A 27,886-nucleotide genomic window follows, 5' to 3' on the forward strand; every position below is an offset into this window, starting at 1 on the left:
CGAGCTTCCCCCTGGCCCTGGATGCCCTGGATGCCTCTGGAGGTTTCGTTTGGATGTTCCAGGGGTGCTAGGGTACGCTGGGAGCTCGGGTGTGGCCGACGCCGAGGACGACGCTGTGGCAATGGCAGCTGCTGCGTGGCAACCAGGTCGAGGGCGGTGTTGTGGCCCCGCCCTCTGAGCCTGTCCCATCGGAGGAAGAAAGCTCCGAGCATGAGGAAGAGGAGTCAGCCAGGCCTCCCTCTCCAGGCCCCTCCCCTCTGGCATTGTTTCAAGTGCCGGCCGAGGGAGAGGAAACAGCTGCTTCGGATCAGAGTGATAATGACACATCATTCCTGGACGCACGCCTCCAAAGGCGTGATAAACGTTTGCAGCAGCTTGGGAGGCGGGCTAGGGATTAGAACTGAGTCACTGGACCACACCCCAGAGACCACACCCCAGAGACTATATAATAGAGAGTGGTGGTCAAGGATCTTTTGTGACGAACAAAGCAAAACCTTGGACAGTCACTAAAGCCTCGTCCGGAACTGCTGGGAGGAATATTATTTCTGTTTGGACTTTCTTGAACGTTTGTATCTTATCTGTCTGTTTGTGAAAATAAAGTAACTTGGCAGACGGTGTGTCTATCGCTGCCAAGTCGGAGAAAAGAACTGGGTGCGTTCCAAAGTGTTTCCTTAACCCTCGACTGGCTGTGTGTGTGTGTGGGGACGGGGACAGATCATCTTGTTCGTCACCGCATACTCCATTGTTAACCCACGATGGACCAACAGCTGCAGCAGCAGTTACAGCAGATACTGCAGGCCAATCAGCTTCTGCAACAGCAAGTAGCACAGCTAACTGCCCAACTTGCTTTGGGAAATGCTCCTGCAGCTCCACCTCCTCCCCCTCCCCGTCCGAGATGCCCAGTGAACGTGCCAGATAGGTTTTCTGGGCAGCAGGAGATGTTTCCGGCCTTCTTGGGACAATGCCAACTGTTTATGGCAATGAGGCCGGAGGATTTTCCGGATGACCGGGCTCGGGTGGCATTTGTTATCAGCTCCCTCTCGGGCACTGCCGCCCGATGGGCCACGCCCCTGTTGTTGCAAGATAGCCCCTTGCTCCTGGACTTTCAGGGCTTTTTACAACACCTGCGCACCATGTTTGAGGACCCCCTCCGGGTGCAGACGGCAGCGAGGCGCATCAAGGACCTCCGCCAAGGCAAGCACCCCCTGCAGGACTATATTGCAGAGTTCCGACTGCTAGGCCAGGATTCGGCTTGGAATGAGGTGGCGCTGATGGACGCCTTCCAGGACCCAGCTCCTTCGGAAGAAGGTCCCGTTCCAGTGGGGGCCCCCGCAGCAGCAGGCCTTCGAGGTCCTCAAGCAGGCCTTCCTCACGGAGCCAGTCCTGAGGCACCCCAATCCACACCGTCCGTTCGTGGTGGAGACGGACGCGTCCAACGTGGCGATTGGGGAGGTGCTGCTACAGGCTCCGGTGGATGGCGGCACTCTTTTTCCCTGCGCATACTACTCCCGGAAACTCAACCCTTCCGAGCGCAACTACACCATCTGGGAAAAGGAGTTGCTGGCCATCAAGGCCGCGTTCGAGGCTTGGCGACATCACCTCGAGGGGGCCCGACACCAGGTGGAGGTGCGGACGGACCATCGGAACCTGGAGCACCTCACCACGGCACGGAAGTTGAACCAGCGGCAGATCCGGTGGTCGTTGTTTTTGTTGCCGCCAGTCGACACTGTTTGGCCGACGGCACCCTGAGGAGCCCCTCTCTATCGGAGCGTACTGGTCGGTGAGAGGCTATTGGTAGCAGAAGGCGGTCTCGTAGATACCCCGGTCCGATGCCATGGAGCGCTCTAAAGGTGGTAACCAAAACCTTGAAGCGCACCCGGAAGACCACCGGGAGCCAGTGCAGCTCGCGCAGGAGGGGGGTCACATGGGAGCTCCCATAACCACCCGCGCGGCCGCATTCTGGACCAGCTGGAGCCTCCGGGTGCTCCTCAAGGGGAGCCCCATGTAGAGAGCATTGCAGTAGTCCAAGCGGGAAGTAACAAGAGCATGAGTGACCGTATTTAACGAGTCCCGATCCAGAAAGGGACGCAACTGGCGAATCAGGCGGACCTGATAAAAAGTCCCCCTGGCCACGGCCGTCATATGCTCTTCTAAAGACAGCCGTGAGTCCAGGAGGACACCCAAGTTGCGAGCCCTCTCCGTGGGGGGCAATGACTCGCCCCCAATAGTCAGTGATGGCACCAACTGACTATATCGGGATGTCGGAAACCACAGCCACTCGGTCTTGGATGGGTTGAGCCTGAGCCTGTTCCTCCCCATCCAGATCCGCACGGCCTCCAGGCACCGGGACATCACTTCAAGGGCATCATTGGGGTGGTCCGGGGTGGAGATGTACAGCTGAGTATCGTCAGCGTACTGGTGGTACTTCACCCCGAAACCACGGATGATCTCACCCAGCGGCTTCACATAAATGTTGAACAGAAGGGGCGAGAGGACCGACCCTTGTGGCACCCCACATACAAGGGGCCTCGGGGTCGACCTCTGCCCCCCTGTCAACACAGACTGCGACCGGTCAGAGAGAAAGGAGGAGAACCACCGTAGGACGGTGCCCCCCACCCCTAACTCCTCTAGCCGGTGCAGCATGATACCATGGTCGATGGTATCAAAAGCCGCTGAGAGGTCTAATAGGACCAGGACAGAGGAACAACCCCTGTCCCGAGCCCTCCAGAGATCATCAACCAACGCGACCAATGCCGTTTCCGTGCTGTACCCAGGCCTGAAGCCCGACTGGAACGGATCCAGATACGACGATTCATCCAGGTACTGGGGGAGCTGTCGCGCTACCACACTCTCAACAACCTTCGCAATGAAGCGAAGGTTGGAGACTGGACGATAACTTGCCAACACTGCCGGGTCCAGGGAAGGTTTCTTGAGGAGAGGCCTCACCACCGCCTCTTTCAAGGCGGCAGGGAAGACACCCTCACTCAAGGAAGCATTTATAATCCCCTGGAGCCAGCCTCGTGTAACCTCCCGAGAGGCCAGCACCAACCAGGAGGGACACGGGTCCAGTAAACATGTGGCTGCGCTCAGTCTGCCCAGTATCCTGTCCACGTCTTCGGGCGTCACAGAATCAAACTCTTCCCAGATAATACTCACAAGACCTGCCTCTGTCCTCCCCGCTGAATCTACCCAGTCAGAGTCCAGATGTTCCCGAATCTGAGCGATTTTGTCATACAGATACTGTACAAAATCCTCGGCTCTACCCTCCAAGGGGTCCTCCCGCGCTTCCTGGTGGAGCAGGGAGCGGGTCACCCTAAACAGGGCAGCCGGGCAATTATCTGATGACGCAATAAGAGTGGCAAAATAGTTATACTTCGCCACTTTTATCGCCACCAGGTAGGTCCTAATATGAGACCTTACCAGTGTTCGGTCAGATTCAGAATGGCTGGCCCTCCAACCACTCTCCAGGTGTCTTTTCCGGCGCTTCATCTCCCTCAGCTCCTCGGTGAACCAAGGAGCCAGGCGAGATCGACGCCGGGTCAGAGGCCGCAAAGGCACGACCCGATCCAAAGCTCCAGCGGCCGCCCTATCCCAGGCGGCCACCAGCTCCTCAGTCGAGCCGTGTGCCAGAGCCTCAGGAAATGGCCCAAGCTCCGTCTGGAACCTATCAGGATCCATCAGGCGCCTGGGGCGGTACCACCTCAGTGGTTCCACCTCCCTGCGGCGGGGTGCGGCGGTTCGAAGGTCAAAGCGAAGGAGGGAGTGATCTGACCATGACAAGGGCTCGATCACTATATCCCCTATCTCAAGATCACTCAACCACTGACCAGAGACAAAAACCAGGTCTAGCGTGTTTCCCCCCGTGTGAGTAGGGCCATGAACTAACTGGGTCAGGTCCATGGCCGTCATGGAAGCCATGAACTCCCGAGCCACCTCAGACGCCTCACCGACGGATGGCAGGTTAAAATCCCCCATGACCATAAGCCTGGGGGTGTCAACCGCCACCGCGGCTATAACATTGAGCAGTTCGGGCAGGGCTGCCATCACGTGGCAGGGAGCCAGGTACGTAACCAGCACACCCATCTGCACCCCATGACCCCACTTCACAAGGAGGGACTCACAACCAGCCGTCTGAGGAACAGTGACCTCCCTCGGACCAAGACCTTCTCTAATGACAACCGCCACCCCCCTGCCCCTCCCCTGTGTCCTCGGCTGATGGAATGCGCGGAAACCGGGTGGGCACATCTCAATGAGGGGAACCTCCCCCTCCTGGCCCAACCAGGTCTCCGTAATACCCGCCAGGTCCGCTCCCCCCTCCTGAACAAGATCACAAATGAGGGGGGCTTTATTTACCATGGACCGGGCGTTGCACAGCATCAGCCGAAGGCCCAGGGCCTGAGGGTCTGTGCAACCTGGGGAACGAGAGGAGCATTGGAGGCCGGAGCGTGCCACCGTTTGGAGCCAGCGGGCGCGTGCTCCCACAACCTGATGTGGCCCCCTGCTCCCGCCATATCTGCCCCTCCCACCCACAGTACTGATGTAATGACCATCCATCGACCTCCCCGCTCTCGGCCCCGGTCCTCTTCGTTAAAAAGAAGACGGGGGACTTGCGCCTGTGTTGCGACTACCGGCGCTTGAATGCCATCACAGTGCGAAATCGCTACCCCCTGCCGCTGATCCCGGAGCTGATGGAGAGGTTGCGGGAGGCCTCGATCTTCACTAAGCTCGATCTCCGAGGGGCTTACAACCTGGTGCGCGTGAGAGAGGGGGACGAGTGGAAGACGGCGTTCGGCACGCGGTACGGACACTTCGAGTATACCGTCATGCCGTTCGGGTTGACCAACGCCCCCGCGGTCTTCCAGCACTTGATGAACGATGTGTTCCGGGACATGCTGGATCGGTTCGTGGTGATCTACTTGGATGACATTTTGATCTATTCCCGGACCCCGGAAAGTCACCTCCAGCATGTCCGCCAGGTCCTGCAGCGCCTGCGGGAGCACCAGCTCTATGCGAAGTTGGAGAAATGCTACTTCTTCCAGACTTCCATAGAGTTCCTCGGGCACATCATCACCCCCGAGGGCATCGCGATGGACCCGCACAAGGTGGAGGCCTTGCGCAGTTGGGAACCCCCGCGTCGGGTGAAGGACGTCCAGCGTCTGTTGGGATTCGCCAACTACTATCGGACCTTCATCCCGGGCTTCGCCACCCTGACCTTGCCGTTGACCCAGCTCCTTCGGAAGAAGGTCCCGTTCCAGTGGGGGCCCCCGCAGCAGCAGGCCTTCGAGGTCCTCAAGCAGGCCTTCCTCACGGAGCCAGTCCTGAGGCACCCCAATCCACACCGTCCGTTCGTGGTGGAGACGGACGCGTCCAACGTGGCGATTGGGGCGGTGCTGCTACAGGCTCCGGTGGATGGCGGCACTCTTTTTCCCTGCGCATACTACTCCCGGAAACTCAACCCTTCCGAGCGCAACTACACCATCTGGGAAAAGGAGTTGCTGGCCATCAAGGCCGCGTTCAAGGCTTGGCGACATCACCTCGAGGGGGCCCGACACCAGGTGGAGGTGCGGACGGACCATCGGAACCTGGAGCACCTCACCACGGCACGGAAGTTGAACCAGCGGCAGATCCGGTGGTCGTTGTTTTTCGCCCGGTTCAACTTCCACGTCACCTACATTCCGAGCAACCTCAACCAGAGGGCGGACGCGCTATCCCGTAAGCCGGAATACTTTTACCCCAAGGACTCCCTTCCCCCCCGGACGGTGCTGCCAGCGGACTCCTTGGCCGCAGTCCAGGAACCGGTGGACCTGCGGGCTCAGGTGCTGGAAGCGCAGCGACGGGACGACTGGTCGCAGCAGCGGAGAGCGGACGTCAGCCCCGCGTCCCCATGGACCATGGAGGAGGGCTTGCTCAGACATCGGGGTCGGCTGTACGTGCCCACGAGTCCGCTCCGAGCCCTCGTCATGAACCAGTGTCATGACAACCCCGCGGCGGGGCACTTCGGCTTCTTTAAGACTTTGAACCTGGTGACGCAGACTTTTTGGTGGCCTCGGGTACGGCACGACGTGCACGCCTACGTGACGTCCTGTGTGACGTGCCGACAGGCCAAAGCCGTGTCCGGCCCCCCTCCCGGACTCCTCCAGCCGCTACCGACACCGGAGAGACCGTGGGGAGCCATCTCCATGGACTTCCTGACAGACCTGCCCCTGTCCGCTACGTACATGACTGTCCTCGTGGTGGTGGATGCGCTCACGAAGATGGCACATTTCATCCCGTGCCGCGGCCTGCCCTCAGCCCGCACCACGGCTCGCCTGTTCCTGCAACATATCTTCCGCCTCCACGGCCTGCCGGACCGGGTGGTTTCAGACCGCAGGGCCCAGTTCACGGCTCGCTTCTGGAAAAGCCTGATGGCCGCGCTGGAGGTGCAGGTGTGCCTGTCATCGTCGCACCATCCGGAGACTGACGGGGGCACGGAGAAGGTCATCGGCATACTGGAGCAGTACCTCCGCTGTTTTGTCAACCAGCAGCAGGACAACTGGGCCGAGTACCTTCCCCTGGCAGAGTTCGCTTTTAATAACTCCCAACACACCTCCACCCAGATGACGCCGTTCCATGCCAACGTCCGATACCATCCACGGCTTTTCCCGTTGACCATCATGGACTCCCCTGTTCCCGAGACCCGGGACTTCCTCTCGGAGCTGCAGGCAGTGCAGCAACTGGTGCGGCGGCAGCTGATCCGGGCGAAAGAGGATTATAAATGGTTCGCCGATCGCGCCCGCCGGGCGACGCCACCGCTGGAAGTAGGAGATCGGGTGTGGTTGTCCACGAAACACCTCCCCACGGACCGGCCGGTGAGGAAACTGGCCCAACGCTTTATCGGTCCCTTCCCTATCGAGGCGGTCATCAATCCGGTGGCCTACCGGTTGACTCTACCCCGCTCCATGCGGCTCCACCCTGTTTTTCATCGGTCCCTCCTGGTCCCTGAGGCCCCCGCGAGCCATCTCCGCCGCCTGCCGACGCCTGCCCCCCCAGCCGCAGCCGACGAGGACGATGCCTCGACGTACGAGGTTGACAGTATCCGGGACTCCCGTTGGCTGAAGGGGCGCTTCCAATACCTCATTGCCTGGAAGGGGTACGGGCCCAAGGATTTCACCTGGGTGGACGCGTCTGCCGTTCAGGCCCCTGACCTGGTGCGGGCTTTCCACGAACAATTCCCGTCCCGACCCCATCCCGACCGTCAGACCCGGGGGAAGGGCCCTGCGGTGGGGGATAGTGTTGTGGCCCCGCCCTCTGAGCCTGTCCCATCGGAGGAAGAAAGCTCCGAGCATGAGGAAGAGGAGTCAGCCAGGCCTCCCTCTCCAGGCCCCTCCCCTCTGGCATTGTTTCAAGTGCCGGCCGAGGGAGAGGAAACAGCTGCTTCGGATCAGAGTGATAATGACACATCATTCCTGGACGCACGCCTCCGAAGGCGTGATAAACGTTTGCAGCAGCTTGGGAGGCGTGCTAGGGATTAGAACTGAGTCACTGGACCACACCCCAGAGACCACACCCCAGAGACTATATAATAGACAGTGGTGGTCAAGGATCTTTTGTGACGAACAAAGCAAAACCTTGGACAGTCACTAAAGCCTCGTCCGGAACTGCTGGGAGGAATATTATTTCTGTTTGGACTTTCTTGAACGTTCGTATCTTATCTGTCTGTTTGTGAAAATAAAGTAACTTGGCAGACGGTGTGTCTATCGCTGCCAAGTCGGAGATAAGAACTGGGTGCGTTCCAAAGTGTTTCCTTAACCCTCGACTGGCTGTGTGTGTGTGTGGGGACGGGGACAGATCAGGCGGTAGTGGCTGATGATGGTGCTGGAGAGCTGTTGGCGTTGGCGTTGGAGGAGAGGAGAGGAACATCAAGCCTCGGCATTGAAATGAAATGGGGGAGTTAAACCCCATTGTGCTCAGGGGCTGAAGGACACATGGCTGACATTAAGGGCTTGCGTGGAAAGACCTGGGGTTGGAGAGGCTGGTGGACGGCTCAAGCATTGGGTCGCTATGGATGGCCTCCCCCCCTCCCCCTTTTTTCTGGCCCTGTTATCGGCCTATCGGCCCAATGTGGACTTTCTTACCCCTGAGCTTGGGATCTGGCTCTGTTTTTCGTCCTGTCTCCGGCTGTATGGAAGACAAGGCAGTTAGGGGAGGATGGATAGAGCCAGTTCCATACTACGTTCGCCGTGGATGGGATGCTCATCTTCTCAAGGCCAGTAGGGCCAAACCACCGTGAGAGGGTAGTTTTGGACTTTTCTGACTTTTTCCATCTTGCCTTGATTAGTATGGCCAACCACCGTGAGAGGGTGGTTGGATAGTTCCCCCAGCTGGACTGAACGTGAGAACTCCTACCCATTACCGTGAGAGGGTAGTGGTGACTCTTCCGATTAACTTAGTCTTGCTTCCTGGACATTGGAAACCATCATTATAGACCCCTAGGCCATGTCTGGGCCAAATTTGTATTATCACTCTAGTGTTTTTAAATGTATTCTAGGGCAAAGCCTCTTGCGCTGCGAGATTCCCCCCTCTCGCAGGCTTGGCCCTCTATGTTATCGAAGGCCTACCTTAATGACGGATCTTGCGACCCCGAGAGGTGGCATGTCGCAAAAAGGGGACTGAGGGTTTTTTTAAGGACATTTTTAAATAGATTTTTAAGGGGTTCTGAGGGGTGGGGAGGTAATGTGAGTTTGGGGGAAAAAAACTCACGGGGGTTGGAGACTAGTCCGGCTGCTATTAATGGTGCCACAGGGGGTATGGACTCTGGGGGAAAGGGGACTGTTAGAATGCCTTCTAGTGAGGGTTTCTCCATTAATACGCTGAGTGGGAGGGGCAGGTATGGCGGGAGCAGGGGGCCGTATCATGTGGTGGGGACACGCGCTCGCTATCTTCGAGCGATTGCATGTCCCGGTCCCCTTAGCTCTTCCCGTTCCCCAGGTTGCTTAGAGTCTCAGGGCCCGAGTCTCCGGCTGATGTTGTGTAATGCCAGGTCCGTAGTAAATAAAGCCCCCCTCATTTGTGATCTTATTCAGGAGGGGGGAGCGGACCTGGCAGGTATCACGGAGACCTGGTTGGGCCATGAGGGGGGGTTTCCCTCATGGAAATGTGTGCATCAGGCTTCCATGCATTTCATCAGCCGAGAGCTCAGGGCAGGGGCAGGGGGGTGGCGGTCATTCTAACAGAAGGTCTTGATCCGAGGGAGACCACTGTACCTCAGATAGCCGGATGTGAGTCCCTTTTTGTGAAGTGGGGTCGTGGGGCGCAGATGGGTTTGTTGATCACGTACCTGGCTCCCTGCCACGTGGCAACAACCCTGCCTGAACTCCTCAATGTTATAGCCAAGGTGGCAGCTGATACCTCCAGACTTGTGGTCATGGGGGATTTCAACCTGCCATCCATCGGTGAAACATCTGAGGCAGCTCGGGAGTTCATGGCTTCCATGACGGCCATGGAGCTGACCCAAGTAATTCACAGCCCTACTCATATGGGGGGACACACTCTGGACTTAGTTTTTATCTCTGGTCAGTGGTTGAGTGGCCTTGATATAGGGGATGTAGATATTGAACCCTTGTCATGGTCTGACCACTCGCTCCTTCGACTTGACTTTCTGACCGCCGCACCCCATCGTAGGGAGGCGGAGCCGACCAGGTGGTTCCGCCCCAGGCACCTGATGGACCCTGATAGGTTCCAGATGGAGCTTGGGCCTTTTCCTGAAGCTCTAGCTCATGACTCGGCTGATGACCTGGTGGCCGCCTGGGATAATGCGGCTGCCGGGGCTTTGGACCGGGTTGTGCCTTTGCGGCCTCTGACCCGGCACCAAACTCACTTTTGAGTTTGAGCTGAGGGAGATGAAGCGCCGGAAAAGATGCCTAGAGAGCGGTTGGAGGGCCAGTCATTCCGAATCCGACTTGACACTGGTAAGGTCTCATATTAAGACCTACCTAGTGGCGATAAAAGTGGCAAAATCTAGCTATTTTGCCGCTCTTATCGCGTTATCAGATGATCGCCCAGCCGCCCTGTTTAGGGTGACCCACTCCCTTCTCCATCTGGGAGCGCGGGAGGACCCCTTGCAGGGCCGAGCTGAGGATTTTGTACAGTATCTGTATGATAAAATAACTCAGATTCGGGAAGACTTGGCCGCCGACTGGGTTAGTTCAGACGAGATGACTGAGGCAGGCCTTGAGAGTGTTATCTGAGAGGAGTTCGATCCTGTGGCTCCCGAGGACATGGACAGGATCTTGGGACGGCTGAACACGACCACATGTTTATTGGACCCGTGTCCCTCCTGGTTGGTGCTGGCTTCCCGGGAGGTTACATGAGGCTGGCTCCAGGGGATTATCAATGCTTCTTTGAGTGAGGGTGTCCTGCCGGCCGCCTTGAAAGAGGCAGTGGTGAGGCCTCTCCTCAAGAAGCCATCCCTGGATCTGGCTGTTTTGGCTAACTATCATCCAGTCTCCAATCTTCGTTTTATTGTGAAGGTTGTTGAGAGTGTGGTGGCGCAACAGCTTCCCCCAGTACCTGGATGGATCCACTCCAGTCCGGCTTCAGACCTGGGTATAGCACGGAAACGGCATTGGTCGTGTTGGTGGATGATCTCTGGAGGGCCCGGGATAGGGGTTATTCCTCTATCCTGGTCCTATTAGATCTCTCAGCGGCTTTTGATACCATCGACCATGGTATCATGTTGCGCCAGCTGGAGGGACTGGGAGTGGGGGGCACCGTTTTGCGGTGGTTCTCCTCCTATCTCTCCAACTGATCATAATCCGTGTTGACAGGAGGGCAGCGGTCGACCCCAAGGCGCCTTGTTTGTGGGGTGCCACAAGGGTCGGTCCTCTCGCCCCTCCTGTTCAACATTTATGTGAAGCCACTGGGTGAGATCATCCGTGGTTTTGGGGTGGAGCTCCATCAATACGCTGATGATACTCAGCTGTACATTTCCACCCCAGACCATCCCAACGATGCCTTGGAAGTGATGTCCCAGTGCCTGGAGGCCGTGTGGGTCTGGATGAGAGAAACAGGCTTCGACTCAACCCTTCCAAGACCGAGTGGCTGTGGCTGCCGGCGTCCCGGTATAGCCAGCTGACGCCATCACTGGTTATTGGGGGCGAATCATTGGCCCCCATGGAGAGAGCCCGCAACTTGGGTGTCCTCCTGGATGCACGGCTGTCTTTAGAAGAGCATATGACAGCCGTGGCCAGGGGGGCTTTTTATCAGGTTCGCCTGATACACCAGTTGCGCCCCTTTCTGGATTGGGACTCCCTACGCATGGTCACTCAAGCACTTGTCACCTCTCGTCTGGACTATTGTAATGCTCTCTACATGGGGCTCCCCTTGGGGTACACCCGGAGGCTCCAACTGGTGCAGAATGCAGCCGCACGGGGGATTATGGGAGTGACGGGGCGCTTCCATGTGACTCCTCTCCTGCGTGAGCTGCATTGGCTTCCGGTGGACTTCCGGGTGTGCTTCAAGGTGTTGGTGACCACCTTTAAAGTGCTCCATGGCTTAGGGCCGGGGTACTTACGGGACCGCCTTCTGCCACCAATAGCCTCCCACTGCCCGGTTCGCTCCCACAGAGAGGGCCTCCTCAGGGTGCCGTCAGCCAGACAATGTCGGCTGGCGACCCCCAGGAGGAGAGCCTTCTCTGTGGTGGCACCTACCCTTTGGAACAATCTACCCCCAGAAATACGAGTGATCTTCGACCTCCGGACTTTTCGTCGGGCCCTAAAAACTTACTTTTTTCAGTTAGCCGGTCTGTCTTGATTTTATAGTTGGTTTTAAAATTCTGATACGGATTTTATATTGACAAGTTTTAAATTACGGGCCAAATTTATGTAATTATTTTAAATCTATTTTTAACTGTAATGTTATGTATAAATGTTTTATCTTGGCTGTTCACCGCCCTGAGTCCAAAAGGAGAAGGGCGGTATAGAAGTTCAATAAATAAATAAATAAATAAATAAATAAATAAATAAATAAATAAATAAATAAATAAATAAATAAATAAATAAATAAATAAATAAGCTATAACCACATAAATAAGAGTTTCTTCAAAGTAAAGCATTATACAATTGTGCTTCAGAAGTACAGATTTTACTATATAGAAATAGCCCCTTTACCTTTACCACCCAAAAAATCTTGAGTGGTTTCTACAGTTATGCATATTTTATATATTTGATCAAACATCAATATTTATTCATGTATCTAATTTAATACAGATAGAAGTCTGACTGCAGTGAAAAAACAAAGAGATTAATTAAACAAATACATAGATTGTTCTAGTTTTTTTTCCCCAAAAAAGATGTTGCTATTTGAAATACCACCAAAGAAACTTTTGAATCTCAGAGTAAACTGATACTGTTCAAACTTCTTTTTCTTTATCAGAATCACATTCTGTTAGAGGAGTCCCTTGACATAGTTAATTTAAAGAAGATTTGAAGGTATGATGCAATATCAGCTGTGTATGCAGACTCACTTTTACTTTAATTTGAAATCTCAACTTTAAGCTCAAATTACAATTTTGGGAATCATACTTTTTGAGCAATATTTGAGTGCTGATAAGTCTCCATGATATGTAATACTAATACTGAAGAGCAGCTTTCTTCAAATGCAACAACCTTGTTTGAACAGCTAATAAAATTTGAATTCAACAAATACACGTTATTTTTTGTTTGTTTGTTTTTTTGATTTGATTTATATGCCACCCTTCTCCAGAGACTCAGGGCGGCTTTCAATGCGTTAAGCAATTTTTCATACAAAATATCACAAAATCCATATTCTCCTTATAAAATGCATTTTAAAATGCTCCACTTTCCCAAATGGCTTAAAAAGAAAGAATTTTTTAAAAAAATAAGTTTACGAAAACATTTATGAAGTACTATAACTAATGTTTTTACAAATTAACACATAAACATTATTTCTTTTCTCTCTCACCACTCTCTCTATTTCTCCACACATCCAGAACAGTGAAATTCTGATTGACTGGGGTTTGTTTAAATATGCTGCATAGATCACAGTACCCCTCAAGAGGATTCTAAATCCTGTTATTGTGTAGCATGCACATATTAATGTGGTAGTTATGGTAACAAACTTGAATACTATTTCAAATCAAGGTCATTTTCATATAAAAAGAATATTTGATATGAATTATATCAGCCATTTATGAATTCATTTTTAGTTTTGATTGTATATGATTTTTAAAAATATTCTGAGAAGCCTTTGAAGAATAAAAAAATGAAAGATTTCATGTATAATCTTTCTATTGTTTTGAATTTCACATAGCATCATATTCATACCAATACTTACATTCTACCAGTTAATGTAAAACATTGTAAAAAAAACTGCTGGCTTTTAACATATGCTTTACACTAGGGGTGGTCCAACATGGGCAACTTTCAGACTTGTGGATTTCAACTTCATTCAACTTGTGCACAGCACTTTCTAATGCTGACTGGGGAATTCTGGGAGTTGAAGTCAAGTCTTAAAGTTGGCAAAGTTGGACACCTCCCCTTTACACAATTCTAAAGACAAAATACAATGGTCAAAATGGTCCTTCTATAGATAAAATCAAATGTCCTTCATCAATTGAGGTTTCTTTTTCTTTGGCTAAAAAATGGCATGAAGTCATTGAAAGGTACATGATCTGGCAATTTGTGCGGCAAATGTTAATCCAAATTGACAACATTTTAAATATGTGTCCCAACATACTGTAGGTATATACAATCCACTGCTGCCTGCCAAACACAGGTTTTCTGAAATGTGAATATTCAGTCCATATCTGAGCAAGTCAGATTAAATCTCCTGGTAGGTCTTCACTTGTTTGTGACCACCATCTTCATTAAAATGCAGAACTCTTAAAAGCATGGCTGAGGGCTCTGCCATGCCAACCTATTTTTACCTGATGGGATATTTCCAATATGGTTAACTCATTTAGTGGATTTAAGTTAATGATGATTTCATTATTTGCTTAAGTGTTTATTGAAGCTCTAATTTTACTGAGTTCATTTATTGTTTTAACAGAAATATTGCAGACACAAATAAAAGCACATAGACCTAGGTAATTATTTTTTTCCAGGTGAACATGGTACATTGAAAAACTAAGCAAAATTATGTAAAAAATTATGCTAAAAAATATTACCATTACATTTAATAGTAATACTCAATCATTGTAAGAGTAATAGTAGTACTTAATCACACCACATCAAGATGACATGAAATGATGAACATAGAGCAAAGAGTCAATTAGTTTACAATAGTTTTTCAAAACGCACATTGGTTCTCCTGATACGTTATTGCATATGAGTTGATTTGCTTATTATGTATCATTCAGATTCTCATTAATCCTTGTATTTGTTTCTAAACAATCTCTGGTTCTATTAGGAGTCTCAGTGCTTTCAACTTGAAAATGAAGGGCTCTAGAAACCTTCTCAGGTTAGTGCTATAGCTTTCAAAATGACCCTAAAATCAAGCCCATTTTTATGATTGCTTTAGGAACATAAAGAAATACACAAATTACATTTTTGATTGAAAATGCCGTCTTTCTCACCTGGCTGGTTTAAATAATGCGAGCATACATAAAGGTTACTTTTATTTTAAACATGTGCTGTGAGATTAAAATAAGATATTAATTTCTGGCATGCTATTGATGTTCGTAAAAAGTATAGAATAGAAAGTTATTATTACCTATCTGCGAGTTGACAAGAAGGCAGGATTAGATTTCTTTCAGGGAATTACACTTTTGATGACCCCAGTACATATAAAACATGTTAGCTAATGGGGGTACAGAGGGGCATATTTTAGTGTTTGATCAGGAAATCCTGCATGAGCATATTGATATTAGATGAAAATTTGATTAGTAACCTTAGTGACAAGGGGATCAGATCCACTCTCAACATACAATCAGATCTGGCAGGACATGCTTTTTGTCTCTTTGAAGGAAGGGAACATTTGTACAGCATCAAGTCAGTGCACTGGAAAATTTAAAAAGTTGTTGCATATTGAAACCTGAAAATCACCTTTTTAAATTATTTTTGTTTGGAAATATGTTTGTAGTTAGCATGATTTAAACATATACAGTTATTTTGTTTTTAATCTAACATTTTTTCAGGGTAAAAGTTAGCTTTTCACAAATACTGTAAGCATTTCCCCCTTTTTCTGAAGGAAAGGCTATTTTTTTTAAAGTTTTTTGATGCAAAACATAGAGGGGAGTAAAAAAGATAAGAGGAAGAGATCTGTTTAAATTTGGCTAAAATATTGTTGACTGAAATTTGTGTCATTTTTGACAGAGATTATTCCATTTCTTACCATCCATATAGTCTGATAGAACTCCTATTAGAATTGTAGTTAAAATAACAGCTTCTAGTTTGAAAGTACTGTTTATTTTCTTAACCAGTTAAGGAATGGTATCATACTTTAACTAATGTGTTAAGAATAAATATGTCCTTGTTTATATAGTTAGAATGTTTTATTTGTATTTAATTTGAAGGAAAGCTGAAATTAACTTTAAGACTCACAAAGCCTTGGGACAATTTGTTTTGGTGAGAAGTGTATATTTAAAGCAATTTCTTGGCTAATGAAAATCAGTTTTAACTTCACTAAGATTAACAGTTGGAAAAATCTCTGCCAAATGAGGACATGGTTTCATGTTTTTAAAAGTGCAGCCCCCTAACACCAGCTTCCTTTTAACCCTATAATATTAGATATGTTGTTAAAAGTTAATTCCCATGGTGAAGTATAGTTATAATACTACTTGATTACAAATTCTGTTTGAAAAATTATTTGATGTTACTACAACATGCACAGTGCTTTTATGAGGCTCCCGAACAGCTAGCCATGCTAGGAACAGGGCTGTCTGAACTCCTAATTAATTCAAATAAATGTTGACTAAAAAAAAGAATAGACCGCCACAACCAGAGAAAATAAGAATCAAATATAAAATTACTTGGTAAAATAAAATCTTCAAATAAAAAGAATGTTTGAAAAAAATGTACAATTATCAGCTACCCTACAGGTGTCTTTTTTCTCATACAAAAGAGATTGAAAGCTATTTGATTTTGCAAATCTTCAAAATGATCAAGGCATTGATAAAGCATCCAAATGGAAAGGATATATAGGGCCAAGAAGAAGTGATCTTTCATATCATGCTATCCTATAAGACCAGCATATGCGAGTAGGGAATTTGTAGCTGACCTGGGATAACCAACTTCAATGCTGATGAAGTAAAGCACTGTAAAGGCTGTTGGCAATGACCTGTGCATCTTCTAACTGATAACATCTTCAGAGGGTATTGTTGTCATTTCTAAGTAATTCAGTTTCCTCCCCCTATAGACATGTCCATTCATGTGTTATACTTAAATGCTTGCATCTGGAGTTAGGCCAGATAGATGGATCAGGGTTTCTGCTGATATAATGGCTTTCTTGCTACCCTTATCAGCCTTTCTGGCTAAGGTGATGTCAGATGTGCTGTTGGAAAAATGCAGAATATCTCTTCCCCAAGGTTTCAATAGCCATGGGGTGAACTATATATATTATTATCCAGTGCATGGTTTTGTATTCACTGTGCAGAAAATTGGAATTCTGAAACAATAGTTCTACAATCCGATCATCATCATTAAAACATTTCCTGATAAATATTAGCAGAAGTGATGTATCCATTAATTTGGTTCCAAAGTTGTAAAGCATAAATATTTGAACAAGAAGCCATGCATTTTGGTTGCCAGAAAATATTGTTTTTTGTTTTCCAACTCTAGGAAAATAATATTGTAAGTATATTTTTAAAAATGCTCTTTATTTATTATGGTACCCCAATTTTGAAATGTCTCCTGAGAAATATATATATTTGACATTGACATGCATTCTTTTTAAGAATTTCAAGATATTAAAAAGTTTGGCTTTTCTCAGTTTTATTGATTATCAAATGCTTGATGTTGTTTAACTTGCTTTTCTTTTTTTACATTCAAATGTTTATGTACACTACCTAAAACTCACTGCTGGATAAAGGGCCAAGTTATTAATTCTTAAAATAAACACATAAGTTTATAACAAATTAGGGAACACCATAGAAAATTATCTCCATAAATCTTGTTGTTTGTCAATGTTAGTAGATTGCACCTCTGAATAATAATATGTTGCAGCCAACATATTTCAATCTGAACAAAATTCAATTTTGTCTATCCAAATTCTCTTCCCCAAACTAAAATCTTAGAATATGGGCTAGATTTAATCCAATACAGTAGGGTTCCACCACCATTTGGAACTAGATATACAATAGAGCTATAAATGACAATTTACCTTTTTTTATTTCTACTGTATCTAAAAGGACAGAGTATCACTTATACAAAATTAGGTTAAAATACAAACATTTCATAGAGTTAAGCACACATTGCGGTGAAATCTAATAATGCAGTCTCTCCTGCTATAAATATGAAGGCCTTAAAGGCTAAGGGTCATTGTGGCTAGAAATCTGTTTCTTTATTCTATTTTTATATCATCTTATTTCAAATTCTACAAAATCTAAATATTCATGGTAAATTAAGTATAATAAAAGATGATTAAAAATAAAAAATACACATTACTTTTGTATTGTAACTTTCCATTTGTCATTTTTTCCAGTAGTCATAAGTTCATCTGAGTTGCATCTGAAGCATAAAGAATTATCAGATTGAAAATTAAGATGATCTAGTAAATATGCTTTTTACAGGAATTCAACCATCTGCCCAATAAAAATCAGTATTGTAGAAGGCTGGGTCCCTACTAAATAGGTAGCACCAATGAGTGCTATCTTTACTTTTGGGAGGGATGATTAATTACAATAAATGTAGGCTTTGAGAATTATGATAATTTAATAGTTAGATTACAAAACCTAAGTGAGAAATGAAAAGATGGTATTGCTATGCTAATTTTTTCCTGATTTCACCTTCTTAATTTGGGAGAAAAATGATCATAGAACAGTAAATAAGATACTAAAATGTCTTTTTATTCACTGCAGGTATACTTTTGTAAACAGGATTCCTTCCATGAAAGAGAAGGATCAATGAGCAGGAAAAGAAAGAGTGCAATTCTTATTTAACATTCCTTAGCAATTTCTCTTCACATTTATATAATCTCCCATGGAATTCTAAAGAAATGATAGTCCGCCAGAACATATTGCAGAAATGTCCAGTGGCCTGCAAAGAAAAGGAGGAGTCAAGCCCTGAAGCATTACGAGTGGAATTCCATTTTTTGAATTCCGGTTCCTATCCTATGTACACTGCCATAAACTCTACTATAGGGCATTTTTCCCTTTTGCCACATAACATTCCATTAACCTGTGTGTTTTCTTATCCTTTAAGTTTTCCAATATTAACATGAAATTACAGCAAATAGTTTAGTTATTTATAAACTGCTTCAATCAAGACCACTCTAAGTAGTACATAAAAACAATATCCATAGTCAATGCAACAATAAATAATACACAGTATAGTATAACATATAATATAAAATTGTGATTAAAATTATAATTATTGTTCTTTACCCCAGGAACACTATAGCATTCAAGTCCCAAAGACTAAAGAGTGGGAACTATTCCTGTAGTGGGGTTCGGGTGACAAGGAGCCCCCACAAAGAATGGATATATGCTGAATACACCTAGTTATATTGTTCTGTGTAACACAACTCCATTGGAACAGTCAATATCTTTGAACAATTCCTAAGTTTAATAATGGTCTGGATAAGACTGAAAAGCTTAAATTAAATCCAGACAAGATGATAGTGTTGTTGGTTAATAGAAAGCCTGGCTCAGAGATTGGAATTCAATCTTAATAGGCTATGCGTCACCTGAAAAATCAAACTTACATTCTTGAAAATGTTGTTGATCCTATATTACTCTGCACTGCACAATTATATTTCGTGTATCAGATGCAGTATATCTGAGTCAATCCTATTTAATAACTCACTATGTGTTCGTTACTTCAGATGTTGACTTCTCTAATTAGCTCTTCTGTGGAGTTCCTTTAAAAAACAGACACTTCATCTGGTACAAAATTATTTGGTATGATATTTTGCCCACAATACCAGATAATTATTTAAAGTTCTTATTGAAAGTTCTGTATTCAATGCCAGTTCTTTCTAAGTTAATTAAAATATTGATTTTCATTTGTAAGCTATCTATATTTGTATGTATGTCTCCAGATAATGGAGATATGGAGGAGCCTTATTTTAGTCATTTGACTTGTTTTTAAGTATGCCAAATTGCCAATGTTTTTAATAATTTTTATTATTATAACTCTTGTTTTAGTGCTTGAGTTTTCTGCATTACCTTGATAGTTATTTCTGAAAGAGGTAGAAGATAAATATTTTAAGTGAATAAAACCGTAATTACTGATCTTAAAGAGTAATATTGTTAGAAGTGAGAATAAATATCATTTAAAATTTTATATTTTTATAATGTCTTCTAAAAAGCATGAATAATTAACTTTCTTGTTAATTATTGTTACAAAGTAAGCAGATATCAAATTATTCATTTGGAGGGGGAAAAGATCTGTATAACTACGTTCAAAAATCCAGTACGACATTAAAATAACATTTAACACAATGACTACCATGTGTTTCAGTTCATTTACTGAGGTACTTTGACAGACAGGAAGTATGTATTAATAAGTGATACAGGTCCATTTGATAGATCTGCTTAACAATTCTTTTCTTTGGTTGATTAAACATAATATTTAACAAAATGTTAAATACATAAATAAAACCATAGAAGACAAATTTATCCAACCTATTGTGAGAGCAATTAGAATTAACATGGTTGAAATAAACAAAATGCATACAGTATTAGCAATTATGCTGAGAGGATGTTGTTACCCATAGAATTGGGTAGAAGGTTTCATAAACTATCTATAGAAAAGAAGGAATTCAAATTCTATATGATCATTGAAAAATATTCCATTGAGGAGACTAGGAGAGAAATTACACATCAAAGTAAAAATATTATCTGTTGTTTTCCAGACTAGAATGATGACCTTTCAACCTAATATTTACGCTGTGTCAATTAAGTTATAATTAATCAAGATCAAAAATATAATTAATCAAGAACATAATATGTTCTCCTTTTTTTATTTTTATTTTGGTAAATATTTTCTTTCTCAAAAGAATCTACTTTTTTGGGGGGGGAAAGGGTTGAGAGTAGTTCTCAACCCTTGCAGTTCTGCAAGTTTGAACAGAACTCCAGATGTTTTGCACATTGAAATGATTCTTGTTACAATCCTGAAAAAGAGCCGTTCCTATAAAAATTTAGGGGAAAAGATGCTGATGTTCTTTACAGTAAATCCAGAGTACATACTCGTTAGCAGTTTCTCAAAGAAATATGTGTACTATACAGAGAAATCAATTTCACGGTATGTTCAGTGAAAGACATTTTTACTTCCTCCTTCCAGAAAGAATATAATATTTGATGCTGATGCCTACAAGGAACAAATTTAAGATGACAGTTTGTGTGGTCCAGTTTTGTGGCAAGTTAATATTCATCTTCTAGATGAGATAGGATTCCTTTACTATGCTAGCACTTTTTAAGGAAGAGAAACTTCAGTTGCATTTAATGTATATCATACCATTATTCATTTGTTTATTTTTAAATGCCCAAAAGTAATTAAAATCTGTTATCCTTAGGGCAAAATACATATTTAAATCTTTAGAAGTTTTATATCATTTTACTACTTGTAAATATTAAAATATTTAAAAAATATTCAGAAATTTTAAAATGATTAGTTAACAGTATTTTTCTCCCATTTGACACACTGCTTTATTAATTCTAAGAAATGTGGAATGACAAAGTAACACAGAGAAAGAGAACTGCCGGTAAGATCATAAATGCCTATGGCTTACCAGGAAAATGAAACTTTTTTTTAACACCATTCAATGATGTCACCAGTTTGAGGTTTCCCTGGGACTTTATTAAAATGTTTGTGACAGAGCCAATGTAAACCTTCCTAAATCTAACACAGAGCTGAAAAAGACTGATTTTAGGGAATGCGAAGATATGGATCATTGGGTCTGTTCAAGTAGCATCTTGAGCCAATTATTGGTGTCATCTTGAGCCAATTTAATCAATCCAAGGGGGATTCAAGGAAGAGAAGGAGGGGGATTATAAGTGTTGGTCAAATATTCGGCTGAAATGTAACCAGTGTCCAATATGTGGATATGTCTTCTTTAGAACTTCATTTTGCTCTGTCTTCAACTAGCTAATCTAAACTGGCCTCAATCACTACACAATGGCTTCTGGTGAAAATGCTTGCAGAAAAAGCTGGAATAATGTTTTCAGAACAATATTGTCACATTTTTAGGAATTTTATTCTGATGTCTTTAATCTAAAAGTTATCATGTTTTGTTCTAAATACCACTGCTTGGCAATAAAATCCCACAAAAAAAATACAAAAAAATTCCATGTAAATATATTCAGAATTATGGCACAGACACACTTTGTGGTTTCCAAATAATCCTCTTTGCATATTTTTTATTATATGATATTTTTACTGATACCCACAAGTTCCTTTAAAATATGCTTATTATAAATCTTACTGCTTTTTATCATGTTTCTTCTATTAAACATGGAGAAGAGATGGGTTACATCATTCACAGTTCTTTTATCAAACAAGTATCAATGGGTGACACTTTAGCTCTTTAAAAACTAATGTTTTAGGTGTTGGTTCTGGTTAATATAGTCTATAAAATTATTCCCCAGCTAGTCCAGATGTGTTGGGGCTACAACTCTAGAAATGCCACTCAAAAGTAAATATTACTCTCCCAAACAATGGCTGATTAGATGTTATTTTTAATGTATAGTATATACTAGAACCATGTCAGCATGTTTAAATACACTGCAGATATTTAATATTAGAAGCAAGTCACAAATTTAATCTAGACTACCGTTTTTGGACAAAACAAGCTAATTGATTCTATTGCACATTGTGTGTTGTAACCCAATATGCAGTGCACATAAAATTGTAGTCATAATCCTGACTAGCCTTTTCTGGATTGTACTTCATAGGTTCATTGATTCAAAACTTTGGTATATCTAGAACATTTTGTGAATGCTCACAAAAGGTATACAAAAAACCTCAACTGTTGCATCCATAAAATAAAAGAGCCAAGGCTTGAGGGCATTAGAATTTCACAGATATTTAAATCCTACAAAAAACATTGGCTGTACAAAGAATTACAATATATCTTAGTATATTACATCAGCACTTAGATATACTTTATTTCTATTTAATTCTTTTTTTTTCCCTTGCAGTTTTTGTGGTAAAAAAGGAAGAAAGATGCTCAGTGCACTCATCTCATTGATTCCTGAATATTCCCAGAGTTATTTCTAATGTCTATCCCTCATATTGGGGGCTGAATGTCGGTAGCAGGTAGAATGGCAGCAGGTAGCCATTACTCTTCAGTGGGACTAATTGAGTAGAAACAAGTGATAAGGAGTAGCATATAGATTTTGAACATGCGCGTACGTTGCAAGTACATTTCCAACATGAAATCCGGTGTATTTATTACATACAAATTATTACAATCTGCACAATATGGTTAATGTTCAAAGAAGTACTTTAAGTGAGCTTTCCGTATTTAAAATTAACTTTCCAAAGAAAAATACCATTTGGCACAGAAAACTGCCACTGGAGAAAAAGAACTACCCATTTCCGTTAAGAAGTGTGGTTCTTTGGATTAGCGCAATTCCTTGATTTTGAATACTGAAAACATGCAGTCATGCTAATTAATAAAATATTACGGTATGACCTAAAAATCTTCAACTTTTAAACTAGTAAAAAATATATCACATTCTACAACCAATTTCATTAAATGAAAACCCTAAATTAAATACTAAGATACAACTTAAAAAAAAAATAAAATGCAGAAGTATTTATTTGTCATTTTTTTACAAAAAATCATTTTGGATGTTTTTAAAAGTGATGATTGGTAAAGTTTATTTTGGGAAACAAGAACATTGTTATAAATTTAAATGAAGCAATTAAAGCAAATCTTAGAAAGCCGAAATAATTCTACTAGTAAGAAGTATAAAAATATATTTAACATTGACATTACAGTAAATATCCTATAGCACTAAATAAATCAAGAATATTTTCAAAACTGTTTAAGCATGTATGGTAATAAATAACATTCAACTGTACAAAGTCATCATCACTTTAATGTGACTCAGATGATTATTAATTTACATTTCAGATGACTGAGTAATCTTTAGCAAATTCTGATTACCACTGAAAAAAGTAGCAGAATTGTTTTATGATTATGTTGTCAGTGAAAAGTTACAAAACAATAAACCATCAGAGAATAAGGCATATTATCAAAAATGGTGATTCTTCAGGATTATTTTTACAATTTTAATGTTTTTAAAGGTATATTATTTATCTTTGCAAATCAATCTCATTTGATGCTTCATTAATCAATTTTTAGTGGCAAAGACAAAATTAGAGTGTAGATTGCCATGCTTAGCAATTTTCCAGAGGTAAAAACATGATAGTCGGGAAAAATATGTGGAAACAAATATTCTGCATATTTATAAAATTATTTTGTATTATCTATTACAACAATGTGATCACTCTTTCTCTTCAAGCTCAACATCAGCCAGAATTTGCTAGCTTCGGATCTGTAATGTATTATTTGCCGCAAAAGATCAGATCCAGAGTTGAAATATCCTTAGTTGAAAGTTTATACCAGTCAGGATAGAAAATTATTCTCTATGCCTAGGTTGAAGTACATTACTTCTTTATTGAATTAATTATGATAAGGATCATAACTTTAAACTAGGGTTGAGGTGCTGGCTTTCCACTAGGATTGCTTGAAGCAATTTTCATCTGAACACTTTTTGTAAAGTTATTGAGTCTGGCAGGTCTGAACTTTATGAGAGAGTAACTCGTTCCGTAACTTAAAAGCAGTTGGACATTGATCCAGCCAAAGGTTTACCATATCCCATGTCTCTAGCCAGAAAAATTTGCAGTGCATGCTGAACAAATAACTGCAGAACCAAATGAAACTCCATCACCACCACTACCCTGTCTCTCTCTCTCTCTCTCTCTCTCTCTCTCTCTCTCTCTCTCTCTCTCTCTCTCTCTCTCTCTCTCTCGTTTTGCCCTTATTCAGTGCAATTGATTACTGTAGAGAACTCTTTCTACCTGTCTCCCTTTCGTCTTTCACCATGCTGAATGGCCAATCGATTCTATTAATGGAATAAAGAAGCAGAAATATAGTTCATCTAATAATCCAATAAACCGAAGGCATTATTTTTTTCTGAGGCAAAGGCATATACTTGTTACCACAACAAGCTGATCAGTTATACGCAGATCTACCTTAAAAGCTATTCCAAGATATTGCATTACCTATACTCACCCTTAATAATTCACAGGTATAGTCAAATGATCTAATTGATGGATATTGTTTTATCCCAGGTGATGGGAAAACATTTCCAAGTCTATGCAGAAATAGAAAATGAACCTAGGAGATACAGGTTATAAATAAGATGTCAGGGTGTTGATTAATCCCATTCTGCTTTTGGGATAATCGCACCTGATTACGAGGGGAGGATCAAGACCTTTCCTTGCAAGTATACTTTAAGAAAACAAAACCCGAAGATATTTTCTAAGAAAACTCATTTATTTGTTATAAAGAAAATAAAACACCTAACTGATTTAATAAGTTACATTTTGAAAAAGTTCGTGCCGGCTGCTTCTCAGCCAGACTTTTCTGGCAAGAGAACAAAGGAAAGAATGAGTGTGGAATGGAATGTGGATGCGGATACACGGAGCTTACTGATAAGAAGTTGGCAAGCTACGGAAAGTCTGACAGTCCAGAAATGAGAGCTCAGCTGGTAAATATAAAAACGCAGTGACATAAGACATACAAGCTTGCTCAATATTGGTATAATGGAGAGAATGTAGGAGAAGACCAGGAAGAGGTGGAGGGTGGAGCATCATCAGTTAAAGCCGTGATGGCAAACCTATGGCACATGTGCCCGAAGTGGCAGGTGGAGCCATGTCACCTGGCACACACAGCATCACCCGTCCCTCTTCCGGGTTTCTGGCATGCATGCGTGCGTGACAATCACCTGGCCTTTGTGCATGCAGCAGTGCCAGAAATTGGAAGAGCTAGTCTTCCGTTTTCCTGCGTAATCATGCGGCCGGCCAGCTGATCGTCGCACACGCATGCACACCAGAAACCCGGAAAACTGGCTGGCCGGCATGCATGCATGCACCGGAAACCAGAAGTACATTTTCGGGTGCGCGCATGCGGCCTGGGCAGCTCCTCTTCCAGGTTGTGACTTAGACAAGAACAAGTGCTTGCTTTTCGGTACTCAGTGCCACCATCCCTGAGTTAGAGTCTTTGCATTGTCACAAATTCAACCCCCCCTTGAATTATGTTAGTCCTTATCAAGCACAAGTTTACTGCTTGACCATGAATTGACTAGATTCTTGTGTATAGGTGTGAGCAATAAATCTTTCTGAACTACAACTCAACCTATGGTCCTGATCCTTTGCTCCAGACGGAGAATGCTACCAACTGCTACTCAAGTAGCCATCTGCCTAATGGTAGGAGAATAAATCTCACTAAACACAGTTAGATTATTTCTAACATAATTATTCATTAAATTTCTATAGCCACCCATCTCAATCAATGACTCTGGGTGACTTACAATTTCAAAGCTATAAAAACAATTTTCAAAATAATAAAAATATACAAAACTAACTATGCACAGCAGCCAAGTTAACAGTAAGGCTGAGAAATGGGATCCTTAACACATTCAGCATCCCAGGTTTGGAAGCACAGCCAAGTTTTAACGTCTTAGAAAAGGCCAACGGAGTTGGGACCATTCAAATATTGAAGAAAGGATATTCCACACAGAGGGGACTACTGCAGAAAAGGCAGTAATTTATTTAGTTTTGGATTTGTTGATGTGGATAGTGCTAGAAAATTGCTCCATATATTTTAGATCAGTTTTTGTTGGCAGGGACTGTATGAAGCTCATGAAATGTTCATTTGAATATATATGTTCTGGTATGTGGAGAAGCATCCTGACATTTTCTGCTACACCAAATCCCTGAGCATATAGGTCTAGTCCCTAAAGATTAGGTCAATGCAAAGTAGCAATAGCACTTAGACTTATATACCACTACACAGTGCTTTACAGCCCTCTCTAAGCAATTTACAGAATCAGCATATTGCCCCCAATAATCTGGGTCCTCATTTTACCAACCTTGGAAGGATGGAAGGCTGGGTCAACCTTGAGCCTAGTGAGATTCAAACTGTCAAATTGCAGGCAGCTGGCAGTCAGCAGAATAGCCTGCAGTACTGCATTCTAACCACTGCGCCACCGCAGCTCCTTTTTAAAGTATCTTTTTAAAATGTTTATATTTCTGATCCTTTGCTAAATTTTGTAAGGTATTATTGTATTTAATTGGTGCAAGAGTATTATTGACTAATGGACTGTTACAAGAGACAGCAACTGAATTTAATGGATAGTCTACATTAGCTCTAAAGTCTCTGCCTTGTGAACAGCTGAAATTGGTCATGTCAACAAGCTGGAATTTGATTCCTCATAAGCTGCAGCACCCACACAAATAGAGTGTGCAGTGTTTTCAGAAGATACGTATAAAATGAAGATATCATTAACTTCTTAAGAGTAGTTGATGGATAACATCTGTCCTTATCACTTCAGATGCAGGAGTCAGTTATAATGATGGAACCAGTTCCTTTTTTACATTCAAACCTAGCTTTCAAAGATGACTAAGTTGAGCTGTGTAAGTAATATGGAAATATATATTTCTCAAATTATGGGGCCAGATGTTTCTGGAGAGAAGATAGGATCCAGAAATAAGATCGAGAACCATCAGTCTTCCCCTTGAAAAATGTTCTTGTGCCATTGGATTTAGGTATGAAATTACCATCAGATGCATGGATCTTTATATCCAAAACAGGATTATACAGTACAAACAAAACTGCATACTAGTGCTGTGTTATGAGATTCCAAGAAATGAAGTGTAGAATGGAGAATTCTACACATTTTACAAATTCTACTCTACTATACTTAACCAATTCTATTGAAGAAGTGCTGCTGTGTGAAATAACTCATAGGACCAGGGGTGGGTTCTACTTACCTTTACTACTGGTTCACAACGGGGCCATGCGCGCTTCTGCGCATGCGCAGAAGTATTTTGATGATGTCGAGGTTGGTGGGCGGAGTCTCCCGCTGGTTTTACTACCAGTTCTATAGAACCGGTGCAAACTAGGGGCAACCCACCACTGCATAGGCCACTGGGAAATGTTCAACTATTAAGATGCTATAGCATCTTCTAGCATAATTCCTGTGAAATATTAGGCAGACCTGTTTCCTCCACAGCACCTTTATGTCAGCTAGATAAAACTTTCCTCTTTGTCTGGTCCTAACCAGCTCTTTTACCAGCTGCTTGAATACTAGTTGATTTGTTAACAATTGGCTTTAACAAAAGCTTACAGCTTTTGCATCCCTATACTCTATGTTGTTTATTAGGTAGCATAGGAAAAACAGTGGGATCTGCCTTTGTGCTATTTTAATGACATGTGGGTTAATAGTACATTCTGTAAAATAATAAGTAACTAAAGTGATCATAATAAGCATCAAAGTGATCTGGAATAAGAGATGGGCTATGGTAATATAACATCAAAGCATCACATTCTTATGATAAGCCATTTTTATTTGAAGTGTAATCATTCCTATTTACTACTGCTAAAGACCTGAATATTAAAGAGCTGTGGCTTTAAAGAGCTCTGAAAATCCATCTTTGTATAATCAAGAACCTGTTTAGAACTCAAGAAGTGGTATGAAAACATTTGTGTTTGTCCT

This window comes from Pituophis catenifer, unplaced genomic scaffold, assembly GCF_029215685.1.
Source record: "Pituophis catenifer annectens isolate HBS135680 unplaced genomic scaffold, rPitCat1.0.hap2 SCAF_6, whole genome shotgun sequence".
NCBI lineage: Eukaryota > Metazoa > Chordata > Lepidosauria > Squamata > Colubridae > Pituophis > Pituophis catenifer.